The 17129-nt window shown below is 35.2% G+C and overlaps 1 long non-coding RNA gene across 1 annotated transcript; it reads right to left on the minus strand.

Moving 5' to 3' along the window:
- Positions 1–1267: 1267 nt before the first annotated feature.
- On the minus strand, positions 1268–12630 carry LOC144366573 (uncharacterized). Its single transcript, XR_013425636.1, has 4 exons — positions 12537–12630; positions 8215–8294; positions 3243–3333; positions 1268–1356 (listed from the first exon to the last, which is right to left on the minus strand). It is a non-coding gene; the product is annotated as an uncharacterized LOC144366573 (long non-coding RNA).
- Between the last annotated feature and the right edge of the window lie 4499 nt (positions 12631–17129).

The raw sequence follows: 17129 nt of genomic DNA on the forward strand, positions 1-17129 counted from the left end.
TTTTTTCTTTTGCTGGGGCTACAGCAGACATTTTATAGCTTCCAAACTGGGTAATAAACATGTGACATGTAAAGTATTCATTTTTCTGTCTACTTCCTCAATTCCTGGACTTGAGTGGACTACTTTTATATTATGTTGCAGTCAACATTTGTATTAATTTCCACCACAGTTGAGTTTGTGATAAGAGCCTTAGAAAACAGGTGCTAGTGATGATTTATATTTTAGAGATGGAGATAGTGGAGACTTCAGAAGTGAGATTACCCACCAGAGGCTAGAAATACTCAGAGCTGAAAGGCTGTACATAGAGACAGGATTTAAATAGGAACATATTTTTTGATGATTTAGGGATTGGTGAGAGAAGAGCAAGAGGACAGTAGAGGCAGATAGAGGGAACAAGATAGAGACTGTGCAGTAAAGAAATAAGAAGTGCAGTAAACTACAGCTAATGTGAATGTTGCTTTTCTTTACCAAGTAGTTTTTCTTATGGTAATATCTTCCTATGTTCAGGAAATTCCTTTAGGAAGAAGGTGAGCAATTTTCTGAATCTTGGATATATGAAACACACCAGAAAATGAGAGAGGTCTGTGGGAGAGGTTCAGTGGGAGATCACTGCTTAGCATGTAAAAGGATTCTGTTCAGTGCCCAGCATTGAGAAGAATAGGAACAAACAAACTATGTCAAAGCAATATGAGCAAATGTTTCTTTGGTATATGCAAGTATATATTTGATTTACAACTCAGTCAAAATTTCTGGAAAACTGTACTCCAACAAATGGACATCTATGTGCAAAGAAGGGTCAATAAAAGCAGCAAAATGAATTAAATATGTGTGTTGAGTAAAGCCACAAAACTCAAAGTACTAGAACAAAATCAGGAATATGGGTTCAGTAATATTTACATAGTTGAGTTTCTAAAGGAAAAATCATTTTTGGAATGACCAATTATAGAAAGACATAGGTATATATACCAGTGTCAAGATGCAGAATGAACTGTAGTCAGAGGAGGAAAGAAGAAGCCTGAGAAATTCAATGTCAAAATGTGGCAGTACAAATCTTTAGTGAATCTTATCAGAATCATTTAATACATTTTATTACGTTTCTTAATTTTTATTTGCCTTATAATTAATAATTCCAAAATTGTTATGAAATTCCCAGGGAAAATATAATTGTTTGCTCATCATGGAGAGTTTTCTGAGCTAATTAGCTCAGATATAGGTGCTGAGAGCATCAGCTAACACCATCTAAATGTTTGTTCATACCCATGTAGAAAATTGGTGTGTCACCTTTTCCTTTATCCACTCGTTTAACCACCATCAGTTTTATATTTTCTCTCTTGTATGAAGGAAGTGATATGACATCTATGGGAAAAAAAGATGTATGATAAGGCACAAAGGTTTCAGACAAGGCCATCCCAAAGAAAAATTTTTCTGAAAACTTGAAGAGTTATCAGATACCAATGAACCATTGTGTTTTAAAGAAATTGGTAAATACACTAAGAGTAATAGTGTTAGTGTTTGAGGAATAAACTGAATAAAAGTTTCTGGTTAAAATTTGAGTCTGGTGTGGCATATATAGACAGCTTTTTAAGGAATTGCACACAAGTCTCAGATCATCCCAAAATCTATCTGCTTTCTAGAGCTCAGAATTTATCTCAGTAATATGGTGAATTCCTGGCATGTCCAGTGACATGGTTTCTCACAAAAATCAGTAAAAGAATGATGAAAGCAACATATTAAGGCTGTTAATAAGAAATGTATAAATGAAAATATTAGACTTCTTTAAAGTAATGAATCCTTCAAAAATGCAATGTTGCTAATCTGAATGGCACATACGAATACCTCACACAATGTGGTGCCTACTAAATAAGAAGGGGAGAAATTGGTAGCTGTAGATTACCCTGATTCTTCCAGCTGTTACTGGTTCTTATCATCTTAGAACCAGATACTGACTTGAAAACCGACAAACTGAAGGGATCTGACTAGAATTGTCTCCATTTACTTGCATTTTCTACCTAAATGCTATTTCCTCCCTCACTTTCCCTTCCCTGTAGTTTTTCCAAAAATATCCATAAAGTGGGAGCTTCTCTTTTTCCATTTTACACCCTTTATATGGATCTTTGCCACTATTTGTTGCCTGCCAAAGTAACAGATTTATCTTAGAAATATCATTTCTTCATCTTAGTCCTATGTCCTTTGCACATCTCAAGAGACATGCTCAGAATGAAAGCAAGATTTATGATTGCACTTGATCTGGTTGTGTCCTCAAACTGTAGGAATCAATAGCAGTTCTTGCATATTTCCCAAAAGGAGACACAATGCACAGATGCAAATCATGTTGTCTATACACTAGAATCATTGGAATCACCTTAGATTCTAATGGATAAGTAGAGGCAAGAGTTTGAAGATGGTGCCCAAAGGATGATTCCTCATAGTTGCAGAGTTCCAGTGTGAAATTTGTCATCTTCAAATTTGTCTAAGTTAATTTCAATGTATCTGTGAATTCCTCCCTAAAATGTCCCCACAAGTTAAAATTCATAAGGATGTATAATACCTTCATTGATCATTTTTCATTACTAATTTTAGATTAACTTTAGATATCTGTGGATTTTGGTCATGCTTACTTACCATTCATACTTCTTTCTACTTTTACATTTGGTGTTTCTGCACTATCATTTTGCCCAAGGCTGTATTAACATATTGTATGTCATTAAATCATTTGGGGTAACTGAACTTAGCTTTGTGGCAACAGGTCTTCACTCCTCAATTTATTTCCAACTGTGAATAAGTCAAAAAGGGTGGGGAAGTTTTACTTTCCCCTTCACTCAACTTTGGGAATGGCAACATACAAATTCTTCCCACATTTTGAAAACCCTGTTCTTTTCCCTTTTCAAGTGTTGTTGAAATTTCCTACCCTCTCCTGACTACCATTTATTCTTTCTATTGTTTTTACTATGTGTGCTTACTGCCTTTCTCAGTCTTCACGCCCCCTTCTTCTGGGGTTTTCCTTATTTCAGATTTACCTGTGAGAGAAGCATGTATCAAATGCAACTCACAATGCAATTCCTTTAGCAATACATTCAATTCAACCTGTGGCTGAAAAGCAATGAAATACACCATTTCTTATGTTTATTTAACCCTACTATTTATTTTAATAGACATTTTCCTTGAATAAGTACTGTATGCCAGTGCTCATATTTTTTGGCCATGCCCTTTCCAATGTATTTTGTATTCTATATGGTTCTTACCTTGTCCATGTCCATTTATTGTCTTTGTGCTTGGTTCAAATTTACTGGATACACAAGCAGCACACACCTCTCGATGTTTCTCAGAATCACTCTGGTGAAAATAATGACAATAATAAGTTTCATATAGCTTTCTGCATCCCTCTCTGACCATCATTATATTTATAGTAGGAAGACATTGCAATTGCAGATTACACCATTACATTTTCTGCAACAATATTTCCATATGAGACACATTTTCACATGCTTCCCTAATGAAGCTGAGCTCCTCTCTTCATCTGGCTACTGATGGGGAACATCAGGAAGAATGAAAGAGGAAATGTGTTCTCTTACAACAAACTCACTGATATGCATATATCCCAAACAACTAACATCAGTGCTTAATTAGTAAGCTCTGCATTCTTACTCAAATCTAAAAATAGAGTAGAAAATTTATTTAAAATGCTTTTGTGAATTAGATTTCATGTTTAACAGATTCACTATTTCTAACAATGAAGGGCCAATTGTTTTATTCATTTATATGATATTTGTTATGATAAGACCCTTCCAATGGGTCACCTCCAGTAGGAAGAAAATACTCTTGGACTTGTTTCAGTTGAGTCTCCAGAGACTTCCAAATATTTGCCTCATTAAGCAAAATGTTTAGATAGTCAAAATTTCATTTTAAAAGAAGAGAGCATCAATAAGAGAATGTGTCTATTTTGTATTCTATTTTGTTACATATCACAGAATGATTACAATTCATATTACACATAAAGAACACAATTTTTCATATCTCTGGTTGTGTATAAAGTATAGTGCACATTTTATGTGAACAAAGAAGCACACTCAATTTGGTTAGAGTATGCAATACTTTTCATCAAAAAAGAAACTAATAGGAATTTCAAAATCGTAAGGCAGTAGAACAGCATCACACTGAGTTTCTTAACTGACTACTTTCAAAGTTTGGAATCAGAAAAACTGATGAATTTGCATAACGAATAGGACAGCCTGTGTGGAAATGCTAGGGACCCTCAACAGGAATCAGTGACCAGATGAACATACATGTGCCTACACACCATATAGGGTCACGTCACTCAGCTGACAGGCATTTCAAGTTCTTGTCCATATTATCACTACACTGATATTGTAGACACCATCCTAGAAATTACAATAAAATCCTGAGGGCAAACACCTTTGAGAAGTGTTCCATTGTAGTACCTCTGTGGGCAACACAGTAATCATGGCTTTTTAAACAAGACATGCATTCATAGAAGAAATAGATGGCAACAGTGCCAGGGAAAACTAGTGATGTGCAAGCAATGAATTCCCCTTCTAGAGGATTGAGGAGTCTCACAAACCCAATTAGGCAATGGCAAAAAGCAAAAAATAGGAAGTTCTCAAATCATGAATTACAAATTGTTCACAGATATATCACATTTACACTAGAAAGCATTTTGGAGATTCCTCAGGATTCTAAGAATATGACTGCCATTTGACCCAACTTTTCTACTCCTCGATCAGAACCCCAGTGTACCAAAACCAGCATGCACATGTGATTTATGAATGTTGCTGTTTTAGCACTGCAAGTCAAGATTGTAAAGTTCTGGAACTAACTCTGATACCCCCCAACAGTAAAATGCATTAAAAAAAAACAAAAAGACACTTAGCACTGAATAAGTAGCAATGAATAAGTAGTAATATACTTATTCATGGTACCCTACTATGTCAAAATGAATCCCAATCCTTTATGTGAATTCAGCGCCCTAAAATATTCTAATATACAAAAGGCACAACAGCAAAATCTCCTTAAGTATATAAAGAAAAATAGTTTAGTACAAATAGGAAACTAATGTAGATTTCTCTCAGTTCAAATACAACATTCTAAGCAAAGTAGGGAGTTGAATTTTTTAAGGTGAATCAACCAGTATTCAAAATACTGCTAAATATTCTAGGCAATATTCAAGAGCCTCATCACCTAATGCACATTATCCATACTTTTTTCCTAGATTTCAGAAAAAAATTTCATCACTATTTTTTAATAAGATGGTCCTCTGAAACAGACAGTAGTTAATGGAGGTACTCACAACAAACAAGTATTAGAGTGGTATAAACTGAAACTGAGACATAGATCTGTTGATAGCTCTGGGCTGCTACATTTTAGTTCTGTGGTCCGCCTGAAGATTAAAAGTTTCTGAAACTTTCACTGAAACATGTTGTTTGATTTTCTGTGACAGCAAGTGCCAAGGTTATGCCTGGTAAAAATTGCTCTCCTGTAAAACTACATACATGTGCATACACACCATGTATAGTCAAGCCACTCAATTGAGAGGCACTTCAAGTTTTTGTCCATATGATCACCATACTAATATTGTAGACACCATCCAGGGAATTACAATAAAATCCTGAGGGAAGACATCTTTGAGAAGTGTTCCATTGTAGTAACTCTGTGGGCAAGATCTGAAACCATTGCATGTTTGAACTTCCCAGATGTATAGCCAACTCTCCACACAGAATGGTGGAGGTTCACCCTCTTATATGTTCTCAGGATAGTGATAGGAATGAGCTGAAAATTCTCATCAGGAATACATGTGTTGTGTCTGTGGGACAGTTAGCTGCATAGTGTTTCATAGAGCACTGCCTCTTTAAATAGGTGGTTTAGAATACTGATAGTGAAGGAGACTGCTTTTTGAGAATTCAAGTGACACAAGAATCCAGCAGTGCTGGGGAATTGTCAGGTGCAATGGTATGTTCCTTCAGTTCCCAAAAGAAGGCTATGACTGCCATGTTCCAATAAGTTGCCAGGAAACCCCTCAGAGACATGGAATCTTGCCCACCTTTAGACCATTGACTACAGGAATCCATCAGGTGGTCTGCATTACATACTGGTTCCTAGGCTCCATGAACCAGAGTGTGTGTCAGGAAGTTTACACATTAGATAGCCCCACATTTCTGAGTAGATTAACAAGTAATGATGGTGAGATTCTCCTTGAAATTGCTAAGTTCCCTCAGCATTCTCTGTATGTGGTAGGAGACAAAGGAGCAGAGAAGCTCAGCTTATTCATGCAAATAACAGGTTAGGACATTTGGAGTTAGAACAAATAAAGTGTTGAATAATATTTGTTTCCCAGAAACCCCCAAAGTTATGTGTGAGTAAAATTAGAAATCCTGGACAGAAAGAAATATCTTCTTTTCTACTGTGTTATTATTAGGGAGTCTCAAAGCTTTTGCTATTATTATTTTTGATATTTTTGTTTGATAATTTCTATGAGTTTTCCATGTTATTTATTTTTCTCTTTCTATTTATTTGAGAGATTTATTCCATTCATTCATTTTTTTTGTTAGCCAGAGAGAATTTTTATTCTCATTTTAAATCTTTTCATTTCTCATTTTTATTGCATTTTTTCCTCTTCTATTCTGACTCTGCTTACTCTCACCACTTTCACTCTACTTACTTTTTTGAAATATGTTTCAATAATTATATTATAAGCAGGACATAATTTTTTTGCAGGTTAACCTTGTTATTTCCTACTCCATCTCATCATTTTGTGCTGTTCTGGAGATCATTTAAAACATATATTTTATGTACAGTGGATACATATTTTGGTTTATGCTGTGATCATTATTGGAGTTTATTCTCTCCTGACAGGAGCCAATATGAACTTGGTGTGAAGAAAATTGACTTAGAAGCCACTGACTTCTTACAAACAAAGCTGTGTTAGGTTCAGCACTGCACTGGAGATGGGTGGACCAGCTGGAGCCACACAGCTACACAGCCTTTCAGAGTTGGGTGTGGCCTGTCAAGATGCCAATCAACTTCATTGCTGCAAGAACCCTAACACACCAAAAGGCAATATTCCTCCTGCTAAAAACTTATCTATGCCTTTGATCTACTCTCCCTTAAATAAACAACTTGATCCTTTTTCTAGTTGTTCAGTTCCAGCTTTTACTGGGATTGGGGAACATTTCAGGAGCTCTGCTTTCCTTTTCAAACTTAATTTCTGGCTCTGTCTCTTATTTCTTTACTAATTATTTGAGACTTTCTTTTTTCCCAGGTGGCTTACACCTTCTGAGCAGGAAACTACCCTGGCAAGGTGATGGTGGCTCTGTGATACTCTCCCATTATAGAGATACTTGTGAGTGAAAGTAACATGTTAAACATGCTCATTTTTCAGATGTGATCCTCATCTATAAACCGTGTCCAGGAAACATCCCAAAGAGAAACTTGCACACTACAAGTACCCAGGAGACACTATGGAACAGAAATCCATTCAAATGCATGGAAATCTACCATCTACTAACACAGACAACATGAGAACAGAGGAAAAAATACACCTCTCAAATTTCATGATTTCTCAATAATTGCATCCAATGACTTAGGTCTAACAACAACTAGATACTAAGAAAAAATATGTTAAATAAATGAATTGATTTCTTGAAGGGAAATGACATAAAATCAATAGAAATTGCATGTATACTAACAGAAAAGTACCCATCCTAAATCATTTTCCATTAACAGGCAATTCTGTGTCTCATTTGAGTCTGGTATCTTCTTCAGTAAAGACACAGGAATCCATGGAGAATAAAATCTTTAACCTTGTCATGGGTGACAGCTAATGTGAAATTAAACACTGAGCCTTTGGGAATGAAGCTATTTTTACATGAATATGTTCAGCAGTCATTGTATGTATGCATGATCCTAGTTTCAACTTGTATGATATTCTCCAATTTATCATTCACCATTTAAGGCTGTCACATACATAAAAATGCAAACTTTATTGGAAAATATTAGTGCAATTGCTTGCATAAAGTTTATCTGGCATCCACCTTGATTGCTAAAGGTATTTTGATATTGATGACCAGTTAACTTCTCTGTACTTAAATATTTAATTACTATGTTTGGATTTTCAAAGAGTATTGTAGTAGGTCATTTCAATTGGCATCTGGAAGCAGGAAAAAGAAATGACCAGGAATTTAAATTGACACATATGCCTACCTTTTGCTGGTGATGTGCAGTATTATCCATATCATAAAGCCTCTTCTGTTCTGTATCAGGTGATCCGCCCACATGTGACTCTGCTGACAAATATACAGATAAACTACTTAAAAATTCATGTGAAAGACACATTATACAAATAAAAAGGAAGAGTACTAATAATTATATAATTTTATTTGTCCAGTTAAATTTTTATTGAAGTTTTACTTTAGAAAAATATACATCATGTTTGAAATTTTTATTGCTGTTTGTGTGTGGGCCTATGTATTTTACCCTCAAACATGTGTATTCTTGGAAAATACTATAATGCAAACTTCAGATCCCAAGTCTTTATACTGGGAGACAGGGTGTTTTTCAATTACTGGGTTTGCTGGAAACCTGAGAGGCTGCCTCAGCCCCTGAAGTACCTGCAATTATGGATGTGTGTCTCTGAACCCCATGCATACTGACATCATTGAAGAGTAATTCTACTGCTCCAATACCTCAGAAAACCACGTGGGGAGACACTAGGTATTCACCATGTATGATGCCCATAATAACTCACAATTTGTTCCATTCAAGTTGAATGAAAATTTCACAGTAAAATATTAAATTTCTATGTACACTGTAATCATCACACTGTTTACTCTCTCTCTTCCTCAATTATTAACTTTTAAAAATCCATTGTACTTTATTGTGTTCCAAATAAATGATTGCATTTACACCTTAATAGAATGAATTCCATATTATTTTTCTTTTTAGCTTCCATTTCTTCTCATATATTTTTCAATCAAAATTGCCTCTGTCTTGCAAAACATTCATGCCTGTTATTCCTGACATAAACTGGTTTTCTTTCCTTGGGAGTACCTCAGACAGATTACAACTGTTGTACTGAGTAATAAACATGTGAGCTGTAAAGTATTCATTTTCCTACCCAGTTCATCAGTTACTGGACTTGAGGCGACTGCTTTTATATCATTTACTGTCAAAATCTTTATTTATTTCCACCTGTAATTGAATTTGTAGCAAGAACTAGAGGAGAAAATAGGGGTCAGGGATGATGTCTTTTCTAGAGATAGAGGTTAAAGGAGACTTAAAAAGTGAGGTTATCCGCCAGAGGGAGGAAATGCTGAGGGTATGTGAGACTGTACATACACACAGGGCTTAAATGTAACATGCCTGACTGACTATAGGGATTGGCAAGGAGAACTGCCAGAGGACATCACAGGCAGAGAGAGGGATCAAAATACACAGTGAGAAAACATTTGTATTAAGAAAGATTCTTAGTAAATTTAAGATGCTTGGGAATCCATGTTTTAGAGAGGTGTTATGTCATATATGCACTATATGCATAAATAGTAAAACCAACCTCAATGTGATAAGCATGTGACCATGAGTGGCATGTGCATGAATGGAGATGAAAAATAAGAAGGCAGCAGTGCACTAGAAAATTGATGCAGGCCTGATTGGATGGAATTTTTCCAAAAATACAGAGGGTATGTAATTTTCAGTGAGATTTATGGAACTCATTTTAATTAAATGAACAAGAAAGAAAGTGGCTCAGTGTGCTTTGAGATCCTGACTGTAACACAAGGTTTCAAATGAGATGTGTAATAAAATGTAGGAACTGTGAATGTTGTTTTCATGTACCATGTAGTTTCTTCTGTAAAAATATCTTCCTGTGTTGAAGAAACTCATTTAGGTGCTTGGTGCACAATTTTCTGAAACCTGGATTTAGAAAACCCACTAGAGAATTAGAGAGGTCTGTGGGAGAGGTTCAGTGAGACAGCAAATGCTTAGCATGCAAAAAGACCTTTTTTAGTAAAATAAAGAAATAAAATATGTCATAGAATGATTAGCAAACACTTCATTGGTATGTGCAAGCATATTCTTGATTTACCACTCAGTCAAAATTTCTGGAAAACTGTTTGCCAATAAATAACACATTCATTTTATATAAAAGCAGTAAAATGAATTACATGTGTATTGAGTAAAGTCACAAGATTCAAAGTACTAAAACAAAACCAGGAATGTAGGTTCAGTAATATTTGCAGTTAAGTTTCTAAAGGAAAGATCATTTTTGAAATGATCAATTATACAATTATGTCGAGATGCAGAATGAACTGTATTTAAAGGAGGAAAGAAGACCCCTGAGAAATTCAATGTCAAAGCTTTTAAAATGCGGCAGTACACATCTTTAGTGAATCTTATCAGAATCTATTCATCCATTTTATTATAAGTACTTTTCCCATCCCTTATTTGCCTTATAATTAACAAGTCTAAAGTAGTGATATAAATCTGGGGGAAGATATAATTTTTTGCTCATCATGGAGGGTTTTCTGATGTATGTGTTTACAGTCAGCTAACACCATCTGGGTGTTTATCCATACCCATGTGGGAAACTGATATATCTTCCTTTTCTGTATCAGGTGACTCTACCAATACCAATTTTATTTTTCCTCTGTTGTGTGAAGAAAGTGATCCAACATTTATGAAAAAAAGAAATATGATAAAGCACAAAGGATTCAGATTAGTCCATCAAAAAATTGTTCTGAAATCTTGCAGAAATTGCAGATATCAATAAAATATTATGTTTTGAAGAAATTAGTAAATAAAAGTAATGATGTTGGTTTTTGAGGAGTAAACTGCATAAAGATTTCTGGTTCCAGTTTGAGTCTGATGTGGCATATCTACAAGGCTTTTAAAGTATTTTCAAAAAAGTCCCAGTTCAGAACATTTGTCCTCTAGAGTTCAGAAGGTGTCTCAGCAGTACTGTGGATTCTTGGCATGTAAGCAACATGGTTTCCCAACAAAGCACCAATAAAATAATGGCTTAAACAAAATATATTAATGATAAGAATAGTATGAATGAAAATATTAGCTTTCTTTAAAACACTTAATTCTTCAAAAATTCAATGTTGCTCTTCTGAATGACATATATGGATGCCTCGCATGTTGTGGGGCCTGCTACATATGGAGGAGAGAAATTGGCAGCTTTGGGTTGCCCTTATTCTTCCAGGCCCCACTAGTTCTAATCATATCTCCATCAGATATTGATATGAAATGAGACAAACTTTAAAGACCTTAAGAGTATTCTCTCCATTTACTCATATTTCCTAGCTAAATTTCATGATTCCTCCTTCATTATCCCTTCCCTTTAGCTTTTCAAAAAGAACCCTAGAGTGGAGGCTTGTTTCTTTCCATTTTAAATTCTTTGAATGGATTTTTGCCACTTTCTTTCCTGGCAATGTAACAAATTTATCATAGAAATATAATTTCTTCATCTTAGACTTTTGAGTCCCTCTCAATTCTCAAGAGACATGTATAGAATGAACTCAATATTTATCCTTGCAATTGATCTGGTTGTGTCCTAAACTATAGGAACCCTTAGCTGTTCTTGCATATTTCTCAAAAGGACATGCATTCTCTGCCTGAGACCAGGATCTTTGGAATCACTATAGAATGTAATGGACATAGAGAAGGAAAGACTTGCTCAGTCAGAATGAGATTTTGGACATGATACCCAAGAGATGATTTCTTACGTTTTCAGAGTTCCAGTGTGAAATATGTCAGCTTCCAATTACTCTAAGTTAATTTGAATATAGCTCTGGATTTTACCTTAGGATGTCCCTTCAAAGTCAAGTTTAGAAGAATCTGTAATCTTTTTCCAACATTAATTTTAGATACCTGTGGGTTTCGGGAATGCTCCACAACTATTTGTACTTCTTTCACCTTTTTTATATGCTGTTTCTTACCTGTGTTTTTGTCCTAGGGTATAGCAAAATGTTGTCACTAAATTTTGTACATGCCTAATCATTTATGGTAAATAAACTTAGCTTTGTGGCATCAAGTGTTTACTCCTCAATTCATTTCCAAGTGTGAATAAGTAATAAAGGTTCAGAAAGATGTACTATCCCCTTCATTCATCTTTGGAATTTGAAACTCACAAATTCTTCCCACATTTTAAAAACCCTGCTCTTTACCCTTCTCATATGTGGCTTGAATTTCCTGCCCTCTCCTTGGTAAAACTTATTCCTCATTTTCTTTTTGACTCCATGTACTCACTGTCTTTCTCGGTCTTCATTACATCTTCTTCTTGCTTTTTTCTTATTTTAGATTTACCTGTGATAGAAGCATGTCTTAAATGCAACTCACAATTGTATTCATTTAGGAATACTCCCAATTTAATCTGTGAATGAGACCTAATAAGATGCCACTTTTTATCTTCCTTTTTCCTTGCTAGCTATTTAATAGACATATTCTTTGAACAATTACTTGATGCTAGTGCTCATATTTTTGGCAATAGTCTCTCTATTATATTTTGTATCCTATGTGTATCTTACCTTTTACATATCCTTTTATTCTTTTTTTTCTGGTTAAATGGAATGCACCAAATAGACAAGAAGTACACTCATTATCTTGCTCAGAATCACTCTGTTAAAAATAATGGCAATAATGAGTTACATATAGATTTCATCATCACTCTTTAGACACCACCATGTTCATAGATATGAAGTCATTGCAATTGGAGATAAGACCATTACATTTTGTGCAACAGTACTTTCCAAATGAGACACTATCTTATGCATTCCAAATGAAGCTGAGATGCTTTCTTCATCTGGCTTCTGCTGGGGTAAAACCAGGAAGAATTAAGAGAGACTGTGTTCCCTGATAACAAACACTGATATGCATATATCTAAAACAATTTAAATCAGTGCTTAACTAGCAAACATACTCAGCAATACTATAAACACAACAGAAAATTTATTTAAAACTCTCTTGAGAAATGGACTTGATATTATACAGGTTCAATATTTAAAACAATAAAGGGCAATTTTTTAGTGTTAAAATTGATGTGTTAAGAGATTTTCAAATCTGTTACTTTGTGTAGAAATAAAACACACTTGGACTTGTTTGAGTCACAGAGCTTGAAAAACATGAATCTCATTTAGAAAAATATATATAGTCAAAAATTTATTTTAAAAAGAGAGAAATTCAGAATGAAAATGTGTCTATACTTTATGTAGACAAATGGGCACACTCAATTTGGTTAGAGTATGCAACACTTTTCATTGAAGAATAACTAAAAGGAATTCCAAGAAAGGAAGACACTAGCAAAGTATCATGCTGTGTTTACTTTCTAAATATTTTCAAAGATTGGATCCAGGAAAATGGTTATAGGGCTGCATAATAAAAAAGACAGTCTGTGGGGGAAACACTGGAATGCCATGACCCAGAGCCAGTCAACAGATAAAACACAGAATCATGGCTCTTAAAAAATGAAATTTATTTGTAGAAGGAATAGGCTGCAGCTGTGCCAGGGAAAACTAACTGGGTAGAAGAGAGGAATCTCACCTCTGGTGAGCAGCAGAGAATCTCACCCACCCAATTAGGAAATGACAAAAAGCAAGAGATAGTTCTCAAATCAGGAACTACAAATTGTCCACAGACATACCACATTTGGTCAACATCTAGCACTCAAGGAAATACCATTCAAAATTGCATTAACATTTCAGATTTCCCCAGTCAGAATGACATTTATCAAGTAGTTAAATAATAAGTGCAGTGCAGGATGTGGCAGGAAACTACAATCTTACACTATCAGACTTAAAATTAAGACTTCCATGCTGGAAATCATTATGGAGATTCCTTTGGATACTAGGAATATGACTGCCACATAACCCAGATTTCTCACTCCTTGATCTGAATCCCAATGTATGGAAATCAGTATGCACATGTTACATATGAACTTTGATGTTTTAGCACTACAAGTCAAAATTATAAAGTTATAGGACTAACTCTGATACCCATCAGTAGAAGAATGGGAAACAAAACATGTGGAGATACTTGCCCTGAGTTTGAGCAAATTAGTTCTTCATGACACAACATTATGTCAAAATGAATACCCAAAGGTATATGAAATCACTGTGTGTAGTGATTTTATAGTATATGAAATTTTAGAATATAAAATATAAAGTTGTAACAGAAAAATCTCCTTAATTATATAAAGGAAAATATTTTAGAGCAAAATTAGGAAACTAATGTAGATTCCTCTCAATTCAAATATAACTTTTTCAGCAAAGGAGAGATTGGACTTTTGCATAGATATAAAGCTGTATTTGAATTACTGCCAAATCTCCCTGGCAGAGTTAGAGTACGAAAATATGATTCTCTTTTTGCTGACTACATTATATATATATTTTCTTCTTGGAATACCCGAAAAATATACATTCATATTTTAAATTTTATGGGATGGACTTCTGGCAAAAACAGTGGTTATGGAGGCACCCATAACAAGAATTAGGGTCATGTAAAAGAGAAACTGAGATATAGATATGCTGAGAGCTTTGGGCAGCTAGAACTTGTTCCTCTGGTCTGCCTAAAGAATAAAAGATCATGACACTTTCATTGAAACATATTGTTTGAAGTTGTGTGACATCATGTGCCAAAGTTATGTCTGGCAGAAAAATGCTCTCCTGCAGAACAACAAACTTGAGCAGACATGCCAGGTAAGGTTAAGACACTCAGTTGAGAGTCCTTATCCACATTTCCACCACACTGGAGCTTTAGAACTTTCCTGGGGATTGAATAAAATCCTGAGATCAAACACCATTGAGAAAGGTTCCTACAATGTATATCTGTGGGAGAGATCTAAACCACTGCATGTCTAAACTTCTCAGTTGCATAGTCAACTATCTTCACAAAATGGTGAAGGTTATCCCTGATCATATGATCTCAGGATAGTAATAGAAATGTGCTGAAAACTCTCATCAGGAATTCATGTGTTATGCCTGTTGGACAATTAGCAGCAGTGTGGAGGCCTAAAGAGCACTACCTCTTTAAATGGTAGTTTAGAAAAAATATTAGTGAGGGTAAAGTGCTTTTTTGAGAATTCAAGTGACAAAATATTCAAGGAGTGTTGGGCATTGTCAGATGCAATGGTATTTTCCTTCAGTTCCCAAAAGAAATCACAGGTTCTGTAAGGATGCCATGACTGCCATGCTCCAATAGGTTGCCAGGAAACCCCTCAGAGACAGGGAATCTTGCCCACCTTTAGACCACAGACTGCAGGAATCCATCAGGTGGTCTGCATTACATACTAGTCCTCAGGCTCCATGAAACAGAGTATGTGTCAGGAAGTTCCCACATTAGATAGACCCATATGTCTGAATACATGAACTCCTACTGAGGGTGAGGGTTTTCTTCAAATTGCAAAGTTCCCTCAGCATTCTCTGTGTGTGGTGGGGACAAAGGAGCGGAGGACCTCTGCTTATTCATGCAAAATAACAGGTTAGGCCTTTAGGGGCTATAGACAAAATAAATAAATAGCTGGATAATATTTGTTTCCCAGTAACCTCCCAAAGTTATGTGTGTGTCTAAAATTAGAAATCCTAAACAGAAATATCTTCTTTCTACTATCTTGACATTAGGAAGTCTTAAGCTTTCGCTATTGTTGTTCTTGATATATTTTTGTCCATTATTTGTATAGATTTCCCATAATTTTTTCACATTCTATATAATTTTTTATGACAGTTTTACTCCATTCTCTCTTCCTGACCCTGCCACCCTCACCCCCTCCCTGGTCACATTTGAAAGATCTTTTTTACTCTCATTTAAAATCCTTTCTTTTAACATTTTATTGCATTTTCTCTTTATCTCTTCTTCTGCCTATCTTTACTCCCACCACTTTCACTCTTCTTTTTTTTTAAATGTGTCCTAATAATTGTATTATCAACAAGGCATCTTTTGTGGCCAGACAAATATTGTTATGTCCTTACCCTTTTATTAATTTTGTGCTATAAAAGAGATCATTTGAAATACCTATTTTATATACAGTTGATAAATGTTTTGCTTTAAGCTCTGATCATTGTTGGAGTTTATTATCTCCTCTAACAGAAATTCTAGAGAATGAAAATTGCATGAATAACATGATAATTTTCACACATGGTACTCAGATATAAATTGTGCTCAGGACACATTCTAAAAAAAACTGCACACTACAAATACAATAGTGTTCTCGCCAATGAATGTACTAATCCTGTCTCAGAGTTGTTGTTCAGTTTTCCCCTGCCTCATGATGATTTGTTCTGATGTATGCAAAGCCCCCCGCCCTCTCCAAAAAGTGTACTTAAGCTCGGCTTGACCTCTGCTCTGGGCTCTGGGCTGCTCTATCTTCCTGAGTGAGCCTGGAACCTCAGCATGGTGAATTAATAAATCCCCTTTTGCCAATTGCATGGAGCCAGTCTCTTGTGTGGTCTCTTTCTCCGAAGCTCCGCCGGACCCTTACATTTGTTTGGCCTGATATTTCTAGGGGTTTGCCGGTTTATATGTATTTTGTAATACAGTTAATTTTCTAAGATATTTTCACTCATTTTTGTTTTAGTTCTCTGACTCCTTTTCATTCTTATTTTAAATTCTTTCCTATTCTCTTTTATATGGAATTTCATCCTCATCTCCTCTTCAGTCTCTAGTTATTATAACCAATCTCATTGTCTTTTCTTTTTAAATTTTGTTATGATGATTTTATTGTCACTGAGGTCTTTTTTTTTTTTTAATCAAGGTGCCCATTGCTATTTCCTATGAAGTTCGATTAATTACTAAGTATTATAGGAAATCATGTGAAATATACATTTTATTTGTATGATTTGCATGTTTTGCTTTAAGCTATGATTGTTCTCAGAGATTCATCTTTCCCCTTGATGGGACGCTGGTGACTAAATATATTAAACATGCTCATTTGGGAACTTGACGCTGAGACTGATGGCCTGACCCGAACACATCCTAAAGAAAAACTTGCACACCGAAAGGACACACGCATAAATTTAGAACTAAAATGCTTGCAAAATCTCCTCCTAGGAATGAACACAACAGGGAAAAGAAAGGGGGTGGGGGAATTAAGATACCACCAAATATTGTGAGTCCCCCATAACTGCATC

Source organism: Ictidomys tridecemlineatus, chromosome 1 (genome assembly GCF_052094955.1).
Source record: "Ictidomys tridecemlineatus isolate mIctTri1 chromosome 1, mIctTri1.hap1, whole genome shotgun sequence".
Taxonomy (NCBI): Eukaryota; Metazoa; Chordata; class Mammalia; order Rodentia; family Sciuridae; genus Ictidomys; species Ictidomys tridecemlineatus.